At 47.2% G+C, this 22119-nt stretch overlaps 1 pseudogene across 1 annotated transcript; it reads left to right on the top strand.

The window, feature by feature from the left end:
• Nucleotides 1-6260: 6260 nt before the first annotated feature.
• Nucleotides 6261-20391, top strand: LOC144583024 (retinol dehydrogenase 16-like; annotated as a pseudogene). Its single transcript, XR_013543727.1, has 4 exons — nt 6261-6976; nt 15419-15663; nt 17022-17173; nt 18981-20391. The product of XR_013543727.1 is annotated as a retinol dehydrogenase 16-like (transcript).
• The last annotated feature ends 1728 nt before the right edge of the window (nt 20392-22119 follow it).

Genomic DNA, 22119 nt, shown 5'->3' with positions numbered 1-22119 from the left:
AAGGAAAGATGAAAAGGAATAAATTTTATGATATATTGGGCAGATTTCTTGAATATGTGCTAACAAGAGGAAAAAGGAAATCTCCAAATCAGGAATCAATGCAGTTCTGGAGAAGAGAACAATAAAGGAAGAAGAAGAATAAAGATTTATTTATTATTATTATTATTATTATTATTATTATTATTATTATTATTATTATTATTATTATTATTATTATTATTATTATTATTATTATTATTATTATTATTATTATTATTATTATTAATTTGTTTGTTTGTTTGTTTGTTTGTTTGTTTGTTTGTTTGTTTGTTTGTTTGTTTGTTTGTTTGTTTGTTTGTTTATTTATTTATTTATTTATTTATTTATTTATTTATTTATTTATTTATTTATTTATTTATTTATTTATTTATTTAATATCCCGCCTATCTGGTCGGTTAAGACCACTCTAGGTGGCTAACAGCCTAAAACAGTACAAAAAATAAATATAAAAACAATTATTACATAGATAATTGTAAAGGATAAAGGAAAAAGAAGACTGCTGCAAGAGGTCCTGATTATGGTGGTGGGAAACACAGTTGATTTGTATTTTGGTTTATGTATTTTATGCTTTTGTTTGGAAGGCAGTGGAAGACAGGAGGGCCTGGCGTGCTCTGGTCCATGAGGTCACGAAGAGTCGGACATGGCTAAACAACTAAACAACAACAACAACAACAACAACAACAACAACATGCTTTTGTTTATGTTGTAGTTGAATATTTTTTTTTAAAAAAAGAATTGTCATTTTTTTGATTTGTCCCCATCTCTAATACCTACAGTGTTATTTGAAAGACAGATTTGGACTTCCATATAGGAGAGTTCTTTTATGGACTCTAGGACTCCGAAGGCCATGTGCAGAACAAGGAGAGGTGGATAGTAGGATGGACAAAGCACCAGAACCATCAGGAATACAGATCATGCAGCCTGTGCTGCTTGCAGGGTTTAGAGACCATTTTTCAGATTTTCCAACATGCTGAGGGCAGCATTCCCTAATCTGTGTATTTCCATGCTTATCAACCATAATGGTTGCTACAACAGTTTTTTGTTAATGGAAAAGTAGATTTCACGTGAAAATTGGGATTATCTGACAAACCAAGTCCCCTTGCATTTTCTAATGGCTTTTTGAAAAGTGTCAATAAATCCTTTTTTTCTTTTTTGTTTTGGAGTCATGGTTTGGTCGACACATGCTAGCGGGCGGTGTATTATACTGAGTTGGCGGTTTTACATCACTGTTTACTTTACATGTGACACCAAGATTAGAACAGTGGTGGATAAGCCATTAAATAATTCAAGTGTTGGGTTTGCCTATAATGCAAATTAGTTTGCACAATATGCAAATTAGTCTGCCTGGGCTTGCAGAATTAGAATGTGGTAACTCTAATCACCAATTTGAAATCTTGCTGGCTTCAGACTGGAGTTCAAGCTGTTCTTCGTTGCCTCAAATGCTGCATAACACCATGCAGGTTTAAGCTATAAGGCTGTGTGATGTTATGAAGCACTTAAACCATCCTGAGCTAGTTTGAACTCTAGTCTTAAACAAACAGGCTTTAAGAAGAAATACGATTAATTATACAGTATGCATCATCCTGGAGATGGGAAACATGCCTTGGGAGATCTAAGCTATGAAGTTTTTAAAATTCTGCTTCTTGCATACCGCGGGGACATACTAGGAGAACCTGAGAGGAAAGGAAGAGCCTCGTGGCACAGTGGTTAAAACGCTGTACTGCAGCTAAAACTGTGCTCACGACCTGGGGTTCAAATCCCAGGTAGCCGGCTCAAGGTTGACTCAGCCTTCCATCCTTCCGAGGTTGGTAAAATGAGTACCCAGCTTGCTGGGGGGGGCAATGTGTAGCCTGTATAATTAAAATTGTAAACCGCCCGGAGAGTGCTTGTAGCGCTATGGGGCGGTATATAAGTCCAATAAATAAATAAATAAATAAATAAATAAATTACAAAGCTCCTGGTGACCATTACAGTGCTGCCTCGCTAGACGATGATAATCCGTTCCACTGAAATCGCTGTTTAGCGAAACCATTGTCTAGTGAATTGGAATGCATTGAAACCTGTTTAATGCGTTCCAATGGGGAAGAATTGTCATTGTCTAGCGAAGATCGGCCATAGGAAAGCCGCTTTGCGAATCGCCGATCAGCTGTTTAAGTCACTGTCTTGCGAAGCTTAGGTCCTGAAAACACCTGTTTTGCGAGCGCGGAGGGAGCTGTCAAAATCGTTGTCTAGCGAAAATTGGTTTGCGAAGCAGGGACCAAACATTGTCCATTGAAATTCCCCCATAGGAATAACTGTTTTGTGAATCGCTATAGCGATCGCAAAAAGTCAATGTCTAGCAAAAAAACAGTCATGTGGGGTAACTGTCTACCGAGGCACCACTGTATAGCCAAGCAATTTCCTTGTTGATTCCATACTTAGTGATGGAATTCAGTAAACACAGAGATCAGGCACAGTCGCTCTTCCCTGAACCTGGTGAATGTACAACTGCTGGAGTCCCTGGGGGCAAAACAGACTTTGTACATTCTTTGGCTGCAGACTTTGGACATTCAGAGACACGATGTAAAGCCTGTAGCTAAAGCTGGCAAACCTCCTCAGAACTGCATGTTGAGAACCTCTTTTGCTGAGCCGTGTAAAAATAAAACACATGGAAGTGCTCAGGCATGCGGCTAAAAGTGTGAAACCTGAAGTCTTACATAGCAAAGGAATATGAAAGAGGGGAAAGGTGACTTTTCCCCTTTGCTCTCTTCATCCTCCTCTCAAACTCTTCTCTTTCCACCCCAGTCTTACCCATCCAACCACAGAATAATACAAGGCTCCTGGAGCTCTAAACAGGAGTGCTCGGTTTATGTGGCATTTCAGATACCCTGCAGCATTTTATTGCCAATCTTCACTTGTTCCGATACACTGCTGGAGATGCTCAGGTTACTTCTAGATCCTTTCCATGATCCTTTCCATCCCATACATGTCAGTATCAGCCCTGGGAGCTATGCTCGGTGCTACACTTTCTGTCTTCTCTGAGCAATTGAAGCCTGCAGCCTTTATCTTTGTCCTGTGAGGACACCTTGCCTCTTCATTGTATGGGAATAGGGCACAGTTGCTCTATATTGATAGGAAAGCATGCAGAGGCAGTTCAGGATTAAATTCGTACTGGTTTCTTTAAAGACCAAGTGCAACCACTGATTGGAAGGGACAATGCTAAAAATGCATAGCTGAAGAAGGAAGGCTGAGGATACAAGACTGCCATTTTCTGAAGGAATTCTTCTGTTCTGCTCTGCCTGCAGCTATCTTGAGAGGTCACTTACCCTCTGTGGTTGCCCTATTCCAGAACAACATTCTTGCCCCCAAATTTCTCGCCAAACAAGTCTTTGACATCATTTGGGCTTCTTGAACACTCAGCCACTCCAGCCTGTCCAGATAGGTCATAATCTCAACTATCCTGTTGGGACAGACTCAGCTATCTGACCTAAGACGGTGAGATAGCTAGGAATTGTGTGCCTAAGTTCCAAAGGCCATTTGTATTTCTCAATGTTTCCAGCTAATCTTCCCAGGGTATAAGAGGCAGCAGAAAAAGACTCCAAAGGTTTCACAAAAAAGTCAAAACCATTTGGCTAATGGCATTCACTCAGCCCATTCTACCCCACAGAAGTGTCTCATTAACTGAGAACTCCATTTTTAACTGTGGGCGACCAACAGTCCATGGATCTAGAGGAGGAGGCCCAGTAACAATGGGGTTAGCCCAAAGGACAAAGAAAATATCAGGTAATAGGTAGAAAAACACATATTCCACTCAGCTTTTTTCCTGCTCCAGCATACCACAGTGGCAATGAACCTCATCTCACTCCCTACCCCATACCTTCCTCTCTGCCCAGAAGAAGGTTCTCCATCCTTTTTCCTGAAATAGACAAAGTTTTCTCTTCCTCACCATCAAGTTTTGCTGTTGCCAACATTCAGGCTGCCTTTGCTATGTAAAGCTTGGCATCCCCTTTCCTGCTGGCAACATGCACATATTAATGTGCAGCAATACTGGACCATTTTCTGACATTTTGAATCATGGCTACAGAAGCAAAATATCCCACATTCATAAACTGGAGGGTTTTTTTTAAAGCACTGAAAATATATAAAAAAATAAACTCAGGAAGAACCAAAACAAACAGATCCATCCATCCAGACCCATGGCTTTCAGTGCTCTTAATTCTTAAAGGTCTAGGTTTCACTCTCCCACTGATTATTTAACGATATTGGCCCTGAAGTAGGCCCTGAATTGTTACCCATCCCCCTTCTTTAACATCTGCTTAGTCATTAGACAGACAACATGGTCCACTCCATGCTCGGAATAAACACACCTATTGAATAGTCAGTAGAGGTGGAGAATAATTTCATGTCATGCCATGTGTTGAAGAATTTACCAAAATTCACAAAATACATGCTTTTTTTGCTTGTCCTACAATGCCACCTTGAACATATACTGATTTTGGCTACTGCAGAGTTGGGCCTGGTTAATACTTGGTGGGCAACCATCCGGAAATACCAAGGATTTTCAAGTATAGCTAAGAAAGAATGCTTCTGAAACCCTGAAGAGGCAATGCTGTCAGAATGCACAAGACTGGGTTAGATGGGCCAACTGTTTGGCTCAATATAAGTCAGTTTCATTCATTCATTCATTCATTCATTCATTCATTTAGTCATGAGGCACAAACTGGTCCAGCGACCCATGTTCTCACTACAACGGTTGTAGGGTCATGAAATGAGAAGGCTGATGGGCTTTGTGATCACAAGTAATTAGGATAGCAAATAGTCTTAGAGAATAGAAGTTAAAGAAGTCAGCCACACACAGAGAAGGATGTCTGCCAGCAGTGCTCCTGATGGGAGACTCGAAGAAGAGAACCTCGAATAAGACTGCCCTGCCCCCCAGGAGGACTGTGTTTTATTAACCTTACATGCTCACAGATAGTTGACAGTATACGGATTGTTGACAGAGTTCAGATAGGATAATGATTACATAATGCCATTAGGATTGGCCCAAGGAAAGGCTTTGAAGCTAGCTCCCTATCACTATGAGAAAGAGGAAGAATGGGTAGTAACTCCTCCCAGAAGCAGCTATGACGTCCCAGGAGAGTTTGCTCTACTCTTGTAGAATCAGCCAACAGCTTAGCAACTTTGGGGACGGGCATTCCCCCACAAACAGCCAACCAGCTAGCTAAGTTTTATTTTTTTTTTTGCACGCTTTAATCTGAGACCTCCCTCTTCCTTCTAAATAAATGAAACAATCTGTCTTCTCTGCTCATGAACTATAGTTTCTCCAAATGAGTTAGGAAATCAATTCAGGGACAAAAGCCAGAGAAGAAACATCCCCTGAACTTTGATCTTGTTAACCAAAGTACACAAGTAGAATCTGGCAGAAGACCTGGAATCACCAAGGCAAAAGCGAAGATGAAAGAGTTGTAAGAAGGGTAAGAAATTTATTCAAAGAGCTATTTTATTTTATTTTATTTAACTTATATGCCTCCCACACTACCCAAAGGTCTCTGGGCAGCTTACAACAATAAAAATACAATAAAAAGATAAAACATTAAAATACAATTAAAATATATACTCTAAAATTTTTGCTTAAACCTTTTAAATACATCATTTACAAATGACTTTATAACACTTTATTACAATGCATAATGTTTCTGTGTGTCTGTCACAGTATCTGGGCATAGAAAGACCATTTTAATGTAAAGCTTTTATCTTCTGCAGGCCATCATAGAATGAATCAGATCAAAGTTTTCTTGAAATTGAAGCCCAAACTGTATGCAGTTGGGAAGACATTCCTGCCATCTTTCTCATCCTTGCTTTCTTCCTTGTTCAGCAGAAACAGGAAGAGACATATTTGACATGTAGAGAACGAGCGAGACTTTACACATGTCTCTAGTCCTCACTCCTCTTCTGCTTGAGTGCCACCAGATTCCCAGATCTGTGGAGTTTTCTCCTACCCGGCGTAGGCTTCCAAGTGTTATGAAATGTGACTCTAATGGTAGCAGTTCATGCATTAGAGCAAGTGACGTGCACCTCAAGCTATCCCCAGCTATCTCATTCCTGCCTTCCTCCTTACTACATGTATATATTTGCCTTTGTGTTTATTGATGTGATGAGAATGCCACAGTGTGTTGAGAAGTGTGCGTGTGTGTGTGGGTGGGGGGTCGGAGGAATAGCTATTTCTGCTAGTTGACAATTTGGTGTTGTATCCCAGACTGCAAAATGCCTTCAGCTGCCCTGAAAAATGAGCAAACACAAGCACCACGTCTTTATGTTACAACATACTTAGAGGAACCACCTGAAAGCAGGCTGCTCAGGAGTTCAACCAACCCTGGAAGCCCATCCTCTTGGGAAGCAGTTGTAACATGCCTGGATGTACTCTGCCCAACACAAGAAGGCTATGCCAGCCTTCTAGGGCCATGCTTGGAATCAGCCCATATTTCCTCACTGCCACCTCAGCAGCAAAAGCACAGGGTGACCTGGATGCACCTAACTAACAGGGCAGTTAGCGCTAAAAGCTGTTCATAAGGAGGAAAAACGACCATGCTCAGCAAGTGAAAGCCCCCTATTTGCCTGATCACTGTTCTTCACAGGCCTTAAGCCATGTGGCTCTACCTGGTTGCCCTCTTGGGGCTTTATTTCATTCGCCGATGGTACCGGGAGAGACAGACTGTGGAGAACCTGACAGAGAAATATGTCTTCATCACTGGCTGTGACACCGGTTTTGGGAGAGCGCTTGCCAGGCAGCTGGACACCCGGGGTATGCGGGTGCTGGCCGCCTGTCTCACCCAGAAGGGGGCAGAGGAGCTGGAGAGACTCACGACTGATCGGTTGAAAACCACCATTTTGGACGTCACCAGCACAGAGAGTGTTGCTGCAGCAACTGAGTGGGTGAAAGGATGTGTTGGGGTCAAAGGTAACAGGCTCCCTCTTTGTTCATAATGCCCTCAGTACTCTGTATCTAGAAAAACTGACCCGATGCTACATAATTGTTATTAATTTTACATACACAGCACACCTACACATCTATACAGAAATGCCGATACACTTCACTTGTCACATAGATTTATCCCTCGTGTTCCCAAATCCCTCCTCATTATCTTTGTCCCCTGCCCTCAACTCATTGGCTTCCCTAACCACCGTACAATCCTTGTATTCTCTTTTGAAACTCTAGTTACTTTCACCCACCCTGTTTGACATTATACAGTATCTGCTCCCTAGCCCACCAAATATATTATGACACTCTCGCCCTCACAAAGCATTCCCGAAGCTGTGCTCTTACTTTTGCCTGGTTGTAGTCACTTTGTTTCAAACCTTCAACAAATTTGGTAGGTCAAAAGGCTGGCTGGGCTCTGTAACACCAGAGAGGATGCTTGGCTCGAGATTGACCTTTTTGACAATAGGACTCGTTTTGCTCTTTGGTCTCATAGATTTCATGGGTTGCAACTTGATGAGGCAGTGAGGAATTTTCAAGCTCCTGTGAAATTCCTTGTGAAAAAATGCTAATTTTGGTCAGTGTTTCTGTAATTTGTGCAAAGTACCCCTTCATTTTGAGAAGCAAACCACACAAAGCCTAATAGAATTGGAAAGTTGTTTTAAAAGGAGAGAAGTTAAACAACTTTTGTGTAAGATGTGTGACCTCTGCATTAAACATTATTTGGGCAATACAGTATTCCTTGGTTTGCGCAAAAGAATTTGTTCTCATTCTCTTCTTCCAGAGCATGACAAAATACACCACTCTCTTGTGAAGCATAAAGGATGAGACAAGTGAGGATTTACACGGCTACTCAACGTTGTGTTCCCCTCTTAACATTACACAGAGAACCAAAGGTTTCAATAGGAAAGCAAGCCATGTTGTTCTGAAAATTCCTCAGAGCCTTCAAGAATCCATCTTGACCAATTCAATAGGTGTGCCCATTCCTGCAGAGAGAGGGGGAGCCATTACAAATTTAAACTGTGCCACAATATGGTCTGACCATGAGAATGGGCTTCAAGATTCATTTGAAATCATTGCCCTCCCACCCAGAATAACCACGCGAGACCAAGTTTGTGGGTAAATCATGGGCCACGCTTTATTTGGAATCCATTCCATTTCATAAACATTGCCACTCCTGGCCAAAGGGGGGGTCCTGCTGTAGTGCGGATTCAGGTTAGTTCTTGGTCATCAAATGACCATTCAACAGCCAGCTGGCTGTGCTCAGGCCTCAGTCATCCCCTTCTTCCTTAACATGGGATCACTATCGGCCTCCATTTACCCGGATCCTTTTTCACTCTCTCTGTGCCGACCTTGGGTCCGGGTGCGTCCCCAGCATATCCCAGCTTCCCAGCACTGAGATCGCCTGATCGGCAGTGCTGCAAGCTGGGACGCGCTGCCATTTTCCATCGTTAACCTATCATCCAGGTTCGAATACCGCTCGAATCCGCACTACCCTCCACAGCAGTGGGACTAGCTGCACCATGTCCCATGCTCCCCATCAAGCCGCTGCAGCTCCAAAAGCAGGCCCCCCTTGACGTCTTCTAAAAAGACGTCCAAACCTTCTTCTGACAGGTGCACATCATCCGACCGAAAGAGTTCTGGCGTGTCAATCCGAATCCTGTGGTGCCCCACCACAGATCCCAGACCACTACGGACTGCCCTGCAGACTTCCCTGTTAACGCTCCTCCGGGCGGTGTTTACAGGCAAAAACTGTCTCGCCCCTTTCCAAAACCGGCGAGGAATGATTGTGGACCATATGATCTGCATCCCCGGGTACATGCTTCTCAACCAGTTGAGATCGCGTATCACGTCGATTATCAGGGACTTGCCTGGGTATCGGGCCAGATCATTGCCGCCCAGGTGTATCAGCAAGACATCTGGCGGATGGTTGCCAAAGGACGCTGCTCGACAAAGCTGACTCCACAGCATGCCGCGGCGCCCTCTCCACTCCACGTGAGCCCGCTCATCAAGTCCCAGGTTGCTCCCCCACGGGGATGCGGCAGCGTATTTCTCTGCCCACCACACAAAACTGTGTCCCACAATGACTATGTGTCTCCTCCTCGGTCCCGGTGTAGAGCCTGCAAGAGAGAAACACAGTAGGCCTCGTGCCTACACGTTAGGTAGCGGCCGAACGTACCGGCGATATGTCGTCGAGGCCCAGCGCCCTATCCTTTTAATGTCCTGCGGCTGATATCCTAGGGACGCAGCTGTGGAGGCTGCCCCGATCCGAAAGGAGTGTGTACCAAATTGCAGGCCCTGGGCCCCTTCCCTTCTCAACGCTTCCTTGGCCAACCTCCAAAACTGGTACCTCGTCAGGGGGGATCCGTCCTTGTGAATGAATAGGTATCCCTGCTTGGCCCCTCTCCTGCTCAAGTATACTTCCATAGCCCTTACCGGGCATATGGTAGTGTTCTGACATTGAGTTAATGTAACTGACGCCCCTCTTCCCCACTGGTCCACTTTGGATCGACGTATGTGCAGCCGCATCACGCCGTCCCGCAGCTGGACGTCAGCCAACTGCAAGGCCGTCCTGGACTCATCCCCTTTACCTCCGGCCACCACCTCGCTAATCCTAAGGGCGGCGAAAAAAGTTAATAACCCGGTGGCCCGAAACAAGGCCACCTCGTACTCATCCCGGCAAATGGATCCCCATTGCCGGCAGATGCCCATCAAGAGCTCGGGTGATATTGGTACCCTGGCATCCTTGACCTGGCCCCTTTCTTTGGACCAACCCTCTATCATCTTCCGAATGCGGAAGTCCGAAGAAAAATCCTGAAGACCTCGCGCTTTGGCCTGAAATGCCAATGCCGCCAGCTTGCCCTTAATGGTCCTAGGGGCCAGGCCCTGTTTATGCAGTCCCACGATAAACTGCTGTAAGTGGCGGACCGGAATCGGCCAAGTCTGCTCCAACCCCACTGACTCTCTGAATTTCTGAAATTCGCTACTCACTGCAGAATACCCTCTCCTTGTCCTTGGTGCCAGGGCCATACCTATTGCCCTCTCCGCGTCGTCACACCAAGTGCCCAAACCTCCTGCGGCAGATTCTCCGGCGCCTCGCATGCCCTTGGGTCCAGTTCCCTGAACCGTCGCATCTGTTGGCGTGACAAGGCATCCGCTATACTGTTGTCGATGCCGGGGACATGCCGGGCCTGCACCAATATGTTAAATTTTAGCGCCCGTAACGCGAATGCCCTTACCAAGGCCATAACCCTCTCCGAGCGGGATGTGAGGCTGTTAACTACATGGACTACGGCTTGATTGTCGCACCAAAAGCGTACGACAGAGTTAGCCCATTCCTCTGCCCAGAGCCACAAAGCCCCCACTATAGGAAAAAATTCCAGAAATGTCAAGTCCCTTGTGATTCCCATCTGGTGCCATTCTTCTGGCCATGTGCCGTTGCACCATCGGCCCTTATAGTAAATCCCGAAGCCATGCGCTCCCGCAGCATCTGACTGGACTTGAAACTCCGCCCTGAGCAACCTGTGGCTCCTCCAGAACGACACCCCATTGTATTGCTCTAAGAATTGTCTCCAAACTCCCAAGTCCTCCCTGATTGCCGCTGTAATCCGGGTCCTGTGAAATGGGCGCTGTAACCCCTGCATGGCCACACAGAGCCTCCGCAGAAAAGCCCGACCTGGAGCCACCACCCTGCATGTGAAGTTAAGGTGGCCGACTAGCTCCTGTAGCTCCTTGAGTGTGGCCTTCTTTTTGCCCATGAGCAATGATACCCGGCTCCTTAAATCCTCTAACTTCCCTGGTGGCAGCCTGGAGGTTTGCTGCACTGTGTCCAATTCGATCCCTAGGAATGTTAGCGTCGTGGCCGGCCCTTCTGTTTTCTCCTTGGCCAAGGGAAGCCCAAGCTCGCCTGCCATGGCCCTGAAGCTCTCTAGTATAAATTTACATTTTCCAGTGTTGGCTTCTCCACAAAACAAATAGTCATCCAGATAGTGTGCCGTATTCTTGCTGCCAACCCTGCACCTCAGCTTCCATTCCACAAAGGTGCTGAAGCGCTCGAAAGCCGAGCAAGAAACCGAGCAACCCATCGGTAAGGCCCTATCCACGTAGAATGACCCCTGAAACTGAAAACCTAAGAGGTCAAAATCCTTCGGATTCACTGGCAGAATTCGGAATGCCGATTTGACATCACATTTCGCCATCTCTGCTGCCACCCCGCATCGTCTAACCTGCCACCCCGCATCGACTGCCTCGTCAAATGATGTGTATCGTACAGTACAAAATTCTTGAGGTATGGCATCGTTGACTGAGGTCCCCTCCGGAAATGATAAGTGCTGGATTAACCTGAACTCCCCTGGCGTTTTCTTAGGAACAATCCCCAAAGGTGACACCCTCAACGTGGCTAGTGGTGGGTCCCGAAAGGGCCCCAGGACCCTTCCTTCTATCACCTCCTTCCCAATCTTCTCCTGCACTACCTTTTCCATCCCTACTACGGATTTCAAGTTCCTTGCGAAATACGCACGCCGCTCCCCCACTGCTGGTATCCGAAAGCCTTCCTTAAATCCAGCTAACAAGTACTCGGCGTCCTCCCTCCTGGGGTAATCCCTCAGCCATGCCTCTAGAACCTCCACTTTAATGGGGCTGGGCCCCTTTGCCCGGATTGGTGCTTCCACCTCCGGGCTTCCTTCCCCCTGTGTTTTTTGACATACCGGCCCTATAGCAATTGGCGCTGGCGTGAAGTCCTCCGCACACTGAGCACTCGTGCTTAAATTTACATTGCCTTCTTGAGCATGTGCCCTTGGAGTTGTACTCCCAACACACCAGGCGGGGTTGAACCACCTGCCCCGCATTCCCGCGGGGAGCCCAGGGTGCGGCCGACTTCCTAACCATGTGCCCGCTGTCCGTCTTCTCACCCCACATGGGTCTATACGGTGCCATAATTTCCAGCCATAGACTCGCCATCGGCTCGTCCCACGGTAACGCAGGTTGAGCGGCGCTCGCCTGTCTGAATTCCTCGTCATACTCCAACCATGCCCGTCCACCAAAATTTGTATATGCCTTGTGTATAAGGTTCCAATACTGGAACAATGAGGCGGCCCGCCAGGGCTGCGCCTGCACCACTACTCCACCGTAAATGACAAACCCGGGCTCCCAATTCGCCCATGTCCTCTCTAGTTTCCTACGCCTGCGCTTGTCCTTATCCTTCTCGTCCTCTTTGTCTCAGCTCTCTTTCTCCACTTCTCTGTTCAAGAGCTCAAAGAAATCAATAAATTCTCCACGCCAAATCTTTTCCTTCATAGCTGCTGATAGGTGATGACCCAGACGTTTGTATCCCAGCCGGGAACTTACTTCCCCCTGTCCCGATCCGCCTGCCAGCATACATGTGTGTGGCGTGGCCGTGGCCCCTGCCTTAGCTGATTCTGCCCGCGTCGCCACAACTGGTGCACCCTTGGCGGCTGAGGCGAGTGGGACGCCCACCTGTGTTCCCTCGGCGGTGCACCAGCACGGTGCTGGCGGAAGCCCCGCCTGGACACCCCCGACGTGTTTTGGTGGCAGTGTTATTGTCTGTGTTCCTGCCGCCAGGCCTGTCTGTGGTGAGACCGTAACCTGGGTCGCTGTCTGTGTGCTGGGGGCTGTAGTGGACACTGCTGCTTGCGTCCCTCCTTCGGGGCCTGTTTGTGGCGTGTCCGTCGCTGGGGTTGAGCACATCTGCGGCAATGCCGCCAGCGGGGTAGAGTGCACCACCACTGGGGTGCCCCCTGCCATCCGGCCTGGGCCATCCCAGGGCCATGCCGCACCCGTGGCCGGAGGTCTGGCAGCCCCAGCGCAGGCCCCATCCCCCGCGACACAATACGGGCATGCTCATTTTGCTTGTTCCCCACTAGCACCTCCTCCTAACCCGTCCCCGTGATGTGAGGCCTGGCCTTGTCCGATCAGTGACTCACCCAGACCTGAGGATGCTGAGGTCTTGACCTGGCTGGTCCCTCCCAATGTTCCGCTCGTGGCCCCTGGTATTGCTGGTGATCCTTCCGACCGTAATCCGACAAGTGCCCCGGCCCTCTCCGTACCCTCCACCGGCGCCGCTGCGTCGTCGCTCACTTCTGCGTCCAGGAGCTCAGCATCTAAAACTGCAAGCTTCTTCTTGAGCTCCTCTGCTATTGCCCGCAGCTTCGCCCTGCGATGAGCCTTGGAGGCGCGGGGGGACCTGCGGGGCTGTTCCCCTGCCTGTGCCTGGGGCGCCCGTGCCAACCTCATTTCCCAGGCCGCCATCTGCTGCTGCAGCTGGCGCCATATTGGCCATGCTTCCTCGTCAGACGAGGACTCTGGAGGGGAGAGCTCGGGGCGGAGCTTAGGGGCCCTCTGCTTCCCCTTCTTAGTCCCCTGTCCCTTGCGGGAAGCCATGGCCCCCTAAGGGCGCTACAAGTGGGGCCCCCAAACAGAACGAAAGCCTTGCCCCTGGTCACCTATACAAAGGAGTTGCTCCCCAGCCGGGACTTGAACCAACAACCTCCGGGACTCGAGCAGGGTGCCCTTCCCACAGAGCTATTCCTGCTGTTACCCCTGGTCCCTGTTTTTTTTTAATAGTAAATCAATCAACTAACGAATCGCTCTTCTCTCTCTCTCTCTCTCTTTTTTTAAAATTATTTTCTTTCTTTTATTTATTCATTCATTCATTTACCTATTTATTTATGCATTTATTTGTTGGTTTGCGTTATATCTGTACTTGCTGAGTATTATTTAAGTTATTCCTTTACTGATCCCCCCGGCTGAGTGGCACCCCAAAACTGGTGAGAGGGGGCTCCTCCCTGCCCCACCGGAGCGCACCCGTGCCCACGTGGTCCGGCCTGATGCCCAAAGGGATCCCTCAAGCCGAGGATACCGTACTCCGGGCGGGATCTAGCTCCCGGAGCCCCCACACGACAAACACGGAGGGGACCCTCCTATCCTGAGTCCTGTGCTCAGGGCTGCAAGGCAGCTCCCGGGTCGCGTGGTCCAGCCCTAACAAAAGGGTCCAGCTGCCGCCGCTGCAACCACCCTTGGCGAGGCCCGGGCCGGCAACCCCTGCTCAGCTCCAGACAGAAGCCTCCCAAAAGCCCACGTGGCCCTACAACAACAAAGGGGATTTCCACCCCCTCCGCCCGTCTGGGGAAACCCCCGTCGGGCCACACGGCTCCCACCGCTGCCTAGCAATCGAAGGAGGGGCCGCGCTTGGCCCAAAGAAAGCTTGGCCCCGTGGGACAGTCCTCAGAGCCGCGCGGTCACCGCCCAGCCGCGCCGCAACGCCTGGCCCCAGCGGGGGAAGTCCCAGTGGCCGAGGGGGTAAAGGAACTCCCTGGCCCCTCCTCCCCACCACCGTTGGATCTGCGCGGCAGTCCCGACCGCCACCCAGCTGATCCGCGCCACTCGGCCCGCAGGGAAAGTCCAGGTGGCCGAGGGGGTAAAGGGAATCCCCTGGCCCCTCCTCCCCACCACCGTCCGATCTGCGCTGCCGCCCCAACCGACGCTCCGCTGAGTCGCGCCCCCAGCCCCGCAGGGAAAGCCCAGGTGGCCGAGGGGGTAAAGGGAATCCCCTGGCCCCTCCTCCCCACCGCCGTCAGAGCTGCACGGCCGCCCGGCGGCCGCTCCGCTGCGCCGTGCCGCCTCACCCCGCAGAGGGAAGTCCCGGTGGCGAAGGAGGCAAAGGGGAATCCCCCATGCCCTTCCTCCCCACCCCCTCGGAGCTGCGCCGCGCCGCTGGGGAAAGTCCAGGTGGCGCGGCTGAAAAACAAAGAAGTCCTGAGGCCACCTATCCGCTGAGTGAGTGCCTGGGACCCGAGCTGGAAGGCTAACTAATGGGATGGGGGTCGGGTGTTCAAAGGGGTGGGGTGTGGCGCGCCTGAGGTCGGTTTCACCGGGGGAGAGGGCTGATGCCCTCTTCCCAATCTGCTGCTCCGCCACTTCTCACCCTGCTCAGCGTCTTGGCTCGCCTCCTCGCAGCCGCTGCCCAACTTCATCTAATGCTGCTCTAGCCGGGGGGGGTTAGCAGTATGCCACCTCGCCGTGCGCACCTGCACGCTCGCTTGCTGCACCGGTGACCGGCTACCTTCCCCCTGCCAGCTCAGCATGCCGTTCACAAGAACAAAAGGGGAGCTTCCAACGTGGCTGCCCCCTTAAATATGCCCTGTTCAGTCCACGCCCCTCGGCTGATCTCGGGCAAGTCCCGTAGCCTCGCGTGGCATCCGGGAAGTTGGCAAAGGCAACGCCTCCTGGGGGGATCCCTTTGGGCCCCTTCCCGGCGTTGGCAATCTTACAGGTTACGTTGACATGGTATGGAAAACAATTTTAGAAACACCTAGTTAATTTTGAAATAACAGACAAGGTTGAAATAATTCAAATCACTACCGATAGATGTCAAGTGCAAGATTACCCATGAGTCTTTCTCCACAGGACTCTGGGGCTTGGTGAACAATGCGGGCATTGCAATGCCACTGGGCCCCAATGAGTGGAAAAGCAAGGAGACCTTTGCACAGATAGTAGAAGTCAACCTCCTTGGAACAGTCGATGTGACCCTGCACATGCTGCCCTTCATAAGGAGAGCTCAAGGAAGGGTGGTCAATGTAAGCAGCTTAGCTGGAAGAGTGGCGTATAGCGGAGGGGGCTACAGCAGTGGAGGCATTCTCCAACAGTCTCAGGTACATAATCCGACAGTCTCAGGTACATAAACCTCTCTCAATCCAAAACACTTCTACGGTTTCTGCCGCTGTCGACCAGCCAAAAGGGGAGATAGGTCAGGTACTCGGCTGTACGTCATACTTTCAAGCTTGTTTTTATTTGAATATATGACCAAATCATACAGCAAATCATCTGAACAATTGGGGAGGAAGGGTGGCAGACTCATAGGCAGATAGATAGACTACATGTGCAATTTCCCTTCAGGTTTTTATTAGAGCTATGAGTAAACTAGTGCTCTTAAGATTCCCTCTGTTTTCTGAATACATTCTCTGGCCTTTTTTTTTCCTCCCTGCACCACATTAACTAGACCTGTAGGAATACAAGAAAATTCTCGGGGCTTCTTGAAATAAATTTTAGAAAAGTGTTTTCTTCTACACTTTTTACAAATAGGTTTCTCAAATGAATGAAGATTGGCCAGAATCTTATTGGTGTTCATATGAGATATACACAACTTGCTGTGGCTAATTGCGCCTAATTGAGGAGGTGCCAGTCATATGTTGTGTGCCCAGCTGCACCATTGAGATGTGCCCTGGCATCCTAGCAATTAATTGAAATTAGCCATAATAAATTATCTTGCATAAGCACTCATAATGTTTTGACTGGTAAATGTTGTTGTTGTTACTGTATTATGGGTTTATATGTGGTGTTTTTGTGTGTGTGTTGCCAAATAGTAGTCTCCTCATCAGTCACAGCCTCTGCACTAGTTTGTTAGCAGTATAATATTTGATAATCCTATTAGTTTTCATAAGTGGTGGCCAAAATTCTGTTGCTTTAGTGTAGTATATCATGCTAGAGTAGACCCATTGAATCAGTGGAGGTTTGGTGACTCAACTTCTGGGTAAGTGCCACTGATTCAAATGGGCCTACTCTAACTGTGACATACTGTAGCCAAGTACATCACAGTTAGAGTAGGCCCATTTGAATCAGTGGAACTTATGAAAGAATTGACTCACCAAACCCCGACTGATTCAGTGGGCCTACTCTAGTGTGGTTTACTTTGCCTCACAACAGATCTATCTTGCATTCTGTTGATTCTTGGCTCCTTTAGGACACTGGCCCCCAACCTTGGGCCTCCAGATGTTCTTGGACTTCAACTTCCAGAAATCCTGGCCAGCAGAGGTAGTGGTGAAGGCTTCCAGGAGTTGTAGTCCAAGAACATCTGGAGGCCCAAGGTTGGGGACCACCGCATTAGGAGAAAGGCTTAATTAAAACACTCAGCACCAGAAAGACACTTCCCTGTTTAGCTAGTGGGGCAGTGCAATAAAGGATCCTAGCTCATGAGAAAATGTTCTTTTTCACATGTTGATTTTCTTCCTAGGCGTGAATTATATCCCTTTGGGGTCAAAGTCAGCATCATTGAGCCAGGAAGCTTTTTCACAGGAATAAGTAATGTCAGTGACTTCTGTGCAATCTGGGATACAGTGCCTGCGGAGATCAAGGAAGTCTACAGGCAAGAGTACTGGAATAACTGTGAGTTCCAAGTCATTAGAGGTTGAATATGTTGTAGGATCAGATGGGAGGGATTGGAGCCTGACTGGTAGCCATTACTGTAGTGTAAGAAATGAACAAGATCTAACAAATTCAAATTCCTCATATCTCCACACACAGTTCAACATGCCCTTCACTTGGAACTCTTAGCCTGGTCCCTCCCAGAATCATGAGATAAATGGTGATGATATTTTCAATTAACAATTGCCAAGTCTGGGAAAGAACTGTGGAGCTAGATAGAGAAAAGCTCATATTCTCTCCTTCCTTGACTTCCTGCAGCAACAATATTAGCACGTGCTGAAAATGTGAGATAAGGCTGCTGTGGACACCACTCAGATACATTGCCTCTCTCAGGCACCTTCTGCTCCAAATGGATATTGAGCACTTATTGCCAGGTGTTAACTGTTGCTTCAAATTGATTCTGATGCATATCTGTTTCCTGTAACATTCGGGATCTAGATTAACTGAGCACAGTGACTTGATCATGTAAAGGAGTTCTTACACAGAGAAGGAGGTGGATCCTTGCACAGCTTTTTACCATTGAAGAGGTGCATTTCCTTAAAGAGATGTGCTACTGGTGGTGCAAGAAGAGACTGATGTCCATGTTTCAAGGTATTATAGCCTGTAACGGGCAGATGGTACAACAACCAGATGGCAGGAGTGTACAAGGAGCAGGCAGGATAGGCAGAGTTGGCTAGAAGACAGTCCACAAGCAAAGGCCACTAGACACAATGCTTCTGGGACCTTCAGTAGGCCACTGGGAACTGGATGTGTCTTATTCCAAAAAGGTCACTTTCATATCCAGTTGAAATTTTACATACCCTCCCATGGGCCCTGAGTGCTCTGTCCTGTTCCACCCATTGGCTGAGGAACAGAGAACTTTAAAGGGGCAGGTGGCCCCTGGGCTTGATGCCGAACATTCTGTCTCATCTTCATAGATGGACAAGGAGCTATGCAGTGCTTAAAGTCCATGGTATGTTCTTCTGAAGCCAAGGCTGGCCTCCAGAGTAGAGGCACTGAGGTTTGCAAAACTATGGGGAATATAACCAATGCACCCCACTCCCAGGGAGACAGCTCTCCAGCAAGGAAGGGCTTCTTGTACTTGGTCACTCTGTCATCAGAAAACTCGGCAGCATGTTTTCAATGACAGTGTATAATACACTGTGAACTGCCTGCTTGGCATCTTCCTCCTATGTATACATGCTGAGTGGTAGAGCACAGTCTTGCTATTGAAAAAGAGATTCTGGGGCTGAATCTTGGAGAAGTCTTTATGCTTCTTACGTTTTGGACAGAAGGGTACTAGGGGAATTTGCTTAATAAAAGGAGTGCGGAGGGTTCCTAAAAATAAGCAACTGTTTTGGAAAAAGTTCCTGTAGGAGACAGTATGAGATTGGGCTATTGTGTGGAAGGAAACACAGTTTCTGCCTTCTCTGACTCTAGCTTTCCTGCAAAAGGAGAAGGGTTGTTATTTAAGTTCTGAAAGTGGAGGTGTGAGTAGGATTACTGGTTGGGACTGATGTTGGTGTAGTTAAGCAAACTGACAGCACCACCTTCCAGTTCCTAACATATATTCGTTGTTGTTGTATAGTCGTGTCTGACTCTTCGTGACTCCATGAACCAGAGCACGCTAGGCCCTCCTTGCTAATATATATATATAACATATATTAGCAAGAGTTAAGTATACAGGCCTCAGTTCTGTCACAGAAATCATGACAGCTGCATCTTCAGCCACTAGCACAGGTGAGACTGATGGGTCTGTGTTCTTCTTCTTCTTCTTCTTCTTCTACAGTTAACAAAACATTTGTTGGCCAAAGATGGCGGAAGAAAAATCTCTCCCTGGTCACAGACTGTATGGAACATGCACTAACCTCCTGTTACCCCCGTAGTCGCTACAGTGCCGGCTGGGATGCCAAATTATTCTTCATCCCGCTCTCCTACTTGCCAGCATCAGTTGGGGACTTTGTCATGACGTATCACCAGCCAAGACCAGCCAAAGCTCTCTACTGACATAGGCCTATGAAGTCTATAAAAGCCAACATATTGAAAAATGGATCAACCAATATCCCCATACTCTAAGACCAATACAACCGATATCCTCATATGCCCCACCATGTGTACAAAAGAAGATCTAGCAAATGGCTGAGTTATTGCTATTGAAACAGTCCACTTCTGGTCAAAAGTAGTCTAATTATCACACCATTTTAATGTGTTTTTAATTTAACCTATATTTCACATATGACCATAATTTAAAATTGTGCAGTGCTTTAATATAAAGAAAGAAAGAAGATTTCAAGATCTCTTCATTCTGTTGCAGTTTCCTACATCATTACTTGTTGGACAGGGACACAGCTGAACCTGCCTACCATCTCCCAGATCCTTATTGGTACAGTGGGGTCTTGACTTACGAACGGCCCGAGTTACGAACATTTTGACTTACGAACCGCTCTCATAGGAAAATGTTGACTTGACTTACGTACTTAGATTTGAGTTGCGAACTGAAAAAAACCTGAAAAAAACCACGTGGGAGGCAGGGAAAGTGCAAAACTTGAACTTTCAATTAACTGTTGGCCGGTGAAAAGGGTGCTGTCTGCTTCCTCACTCCTCCCAGCGTTTAGAGAGTGGATTGGGAGACAGTCTTCGGACTGCCTGGTACTGTACTGCCTGGACTGTATTTTCCCTGCCTTCCCTGAACCTTTCTTGACCTAAGAAAAAAAGAAACAAAATATCCCCCTCTAGTGGTTGAAGGCGGAATAGCAGCTTCCCATTAGTTTCTATGGACGGAAAAGAGCAGATACGGATCAAATGGTTTTCAATGCATTCCTATGGGAAATGCAGATTTGACCTGCGAACTTTTTGACTTGAGAGCTGCCTTCCAATACGGATTAAGTTCTCAAGTCAAGACCCCACTGTATAGAAGTTTAAAACTGAGAGTACTGGAAAGTTAACAACTTACTTGTAGCTGCTGCTTTTGAGGTGATAACGCAGTCTCCAGCTGGCCTCCACAGCCACTGCCTGCAGAAAAGGACGCTAGATGCCCTTTGCAAAGATGGCAGCTGCGGCTTCATTTAGGTTAGGGAAGCTACAGCCTCCATCTTTGCAAAGGGCAGCCTGGATTCTGTTAGCCTGCCTTAAGGCCAGCTGGAGACTGCAGCAATGGTGGTCTGCTGGCAGTGGAGGTCTGGCGGTGGCAGCGGTGCAGCAGTGGCCACCAAGGAAGGGAGGCGACAGGGGCAGGGGGGCAAGCTGCGGGGGTGGGAAGGGGTCAGCTTTGTTTTTTTTTATACAGCCTCTGGTTGTCTAACCCCCCTCACAAACCAACGAATAAATTTGTGCTTTGTCGGTTCATGGGGGGAGCTTCATGCTTCGTGATTCATCAACTTTGATGGATCACGAAGCAGGAGGACTCACCAAAATGGTGAGTCATCCCCATCTCTAATTATGAGTAAATTAAAAAGGTCATCATTTGGACTGGGTGCAGCAAAATATTATTCGTGCACTAAAAGGAGCAAACAAACAGCTAATTCAGCTGATGCCAGCCCCCAGTGCATGTGACAGTGTGTCCAAACAGCCAGACCCATCTTCCACCATCGATAACTAAATTAAGGGCAACACTTACAACTGCAGATTCAGCATTCCATAAGGCAACTCAAAAATAGGGGCACCCCAAACATTATAACTTTGAAACTAGACCTTGCATCAATGCTGAACTTGGCACAGATATGACAGATGGTCTGCTTTTGCTCTGTGCCAAATTTAGGGAAGTTTGGGCAAATGGCTTTTGAGTTATTATTTTTAAATATGTAACACTATTTTACTCCCAGGCAGATAGCAGTGACCTTCTGCAGTCTGTAGATTTAAAACAAATCAAATACATTGAAAAGTCCACACTTGCTTATCTTGACAGAGAATGATGAGTTCCAGCTCCTTCATTTATTTGTAAGGAATCTAGGCATTGGAGGAGGATGATCTGAATTTTTAAAAAGCAATTTTGAGGTGGAAAGTCTCTGTTTCTGGCTTCCTGTGGTGAATGAGTGTTCTAAACATAAAAAGCACTCTCAAGTCTGCAACAGTGTTGCACGTTTGCGAGCCCATGGAAGGTCTGAAATTTTGAATCTGACACTTGGAACCAAATTGAAAGACTCTAAGGAGAAAACTTCTAAACTCATTCCTGCCCAAACAGACATTAAAAAGAGTTTCTCTTTCTGGTGTACCAATATTTACATATATATTTATTTATATTTTGGTACACCAGAAAGAGAAACTCTTGTAACTGTCTGTTTGTCAGTTTAAATGAGTGAGCTTTGAAACATTTATCCTCTTTTAAAAATATATTAATATATTAAGTATATTTTTATTCTATTATATATCTTTTAAATATCTATCTATCTAAAAAGAGAGGATAAATATTTCAAAGCTCACTCATTTAAACTGTGAAATTACTGGTTTTTGCTTTGTGGCTGGAGATGGTCTACCTCGATGTTAGCAGAGCTTGGGGGCCTATTCCACCAACTTTGTCACTAGACAATTGCTTAGTTATTAAGGAAAAAAACTATAAAGATACTTGCCATTAAATCACTTCTGATGTGTGCTGACTATGAGAGTTACGGACTTTCAAAATGTCCTATCATTAACAGCTCTACACAGATCTTGTAAACCAACATCTCGTATTAGGTTGTTCTCTCTTTCTTCCTTTCTTTTTCAATCAATTCAGGCTTGACTGGATTGAGCATCCACTTTTCTACTTTTCTGGCTGTCTTTTGTATTTATAAAGCCCTACTCCAGCACCGCATTTCAAATGAGTTGATTTTTGTCCCTGTCTTGTTCACTGCCTTTCTTTCACATAGTATGGATGATTTTGACCCTGGTTTCCAGTGACATTCTTTGCAAAATCCAGTCTTTATTATTTCAAAAGGCAAAGGGACATCTTT

Source organism: Pogona vitticeps, chromosome 3 (assembly GCF_051106095.1).
Source record: "Pogona vitticeps strain Pit_001003342236 chromosome 3, PviZW2.1, whole genome shotgun sequence".
Taxonomy (NCBI): Eukaryota; Metazoa; Chordata; class Lepidosauria; order Squamata; family Agamidae; genus Pogona; species Pogona vitticeps.
Note: the sequence above shows the minus strand (reverse complement) of the source record. Positions and strands in the feature narration are given on the sequence as shown.